This window comes from Micrasema longulum, unplaced genomic scaffold (genome assembly GCF_059751315.1).
Source record: "Micrasema longulum isolate JH-2025_06_02 unplaced genomic scaffold, ASM5975131v1 h1tg001206l, whole genome shotgun sequence".
Lineage (NCBI taxonomy): Eukaryota > Metazoa > Arthropoda > Insecta > Trichoptera > Brachycentridae > Micrasema > Micrasema longulum.
The window spans coordinates 279,571-281,295 of NW_028278393.1; positions in this window are offsets into that span (position 1 = coordinate 279,571).

Sequence of the window (1,725 nt, forward strand, 5' to 3'; positions counted from 1 at the left end):
AAATTCCTAAAATCAGAAATCCAGTCAAGATTATTCTGCCTCCTACTATGTTCCTTACCTTCGAAAATCTTATTTTTGAGAAAATCTTGGATGGATACAACATTCACTTGGACTTGACCCTTAAGTAATTGAAGAAAACAAAGGATCTCTGCTTACGATTCTTTGCGGAAAATTGATGCTAATACCCCATTATGAGGGTCAAAAGCGTGCACGAACAACACTTGATTAGGTTGTCCCCATTTCGTGTGCACCTTATTACAGCCTCCATCCCCTTTCTGGGGCAAACAGGGGCGCAAAAACGGGTACCTAATCCAGCCGTAAGTGGAACTATGCTGGCTCAGAATAGAATCGGACGCTGCGTGGTAACTTAACGCTTTGAACTAAAAAAATAATATTAGGAAAATATTAAAGTAACGCGCGTAGTAAATTAAAGCTTTTAACTTCGAAAAACATTTCGGAAAAAATAGTGTTATGTTTTTGATTTTTAAAAATACTCGTACACTGGGAAAATATAAGCGTCACGCGTAGAGATAACCTAATGTTAGGAAAGCTGTAGTATAAAAAAATCATACTGCCGTAATAATTATACGCTTTAAGTTAGAAAATCTACACCAAGAAAACTTAAAAGTTATGAAAACTTAACTTTTTAAATTAGGAATATTAAAATTAGGGAAATTTATAAGAAGTTGTAATTATTAAAATAAAATGATTTTTACATTACATGTTACTTTAATGCTTATAGTAATAACCTAATAGAGTCGCCCATATGGAAAAAAAAAGAAGATTATTGACCACAAAATTAGCTACAGATTACAACAATACAACGGGCCGTAGATACTTGCATTGAGAATAGCAAGCGCTAACCAAAACCGTCGATCAAACGATTGTTGTTAATCTAAAAACTAAACTAAAACCAAACCAAAAATTTGAAAGGCTTTTTTCTATACGATAAAGCTTAAGGGCTTTTCTAGAAAATTATTACCCTAAGCTTTAATGACACATTAATCCATTAATGTTGTTTGATGGAACAATACTGCTGTGCAATATAGAGTGGGCCGATGATGTATTAAGTTTTTTATTTTATTAGACATGAACGTGAAAGAGGTCTAAAAATTTGCATTTTGGATCACATTGAACGTGAAAATTATTAAAAAAAATATTCCAAACTACTTTTGGCCCTCAACCGAGGTTTGAAGTTTATCACTGTCTGAACATTTTGTTAATTATCCATATTGATAAAATTATTTTTATGTTAGTAAAGATATAATTTAATCGCATTACTAATTTGAACGCGTTTTAAAACTACCGAAATGCAAAAAGTTTACACTCCGCGCAACTGATTCCGTCGAGCGCCCTGCGAATATTGACGAAAACAATGCCTCATTAAAACAATGCTACGTATTTATTAAAAAAAAAAGTGCGACTCATGCCCTTAGACGCTTATCAAATTAAGTTTTTTGCACGTTATAAAATTTAATTGGATTGATTTTCTTACTTAAATACGAAACGACAGCCGGTTTAGTGTAAAAAATCGACCTTTTCAAAAACTTCAAGCTCTGGTTGAGAGTCAAAAGTAGTATCAAATCTTTTTCAAATATTTTTTGCATTGCAAGTAATCCAAAAGGCAACTATTTAGACCCCTTTCATTTCAAAATTCGGAAAAAAAAATATCGGCCCACCCTACTGTGCAATCCCTAAACTACCATAACTTTTGATAAAAACGCA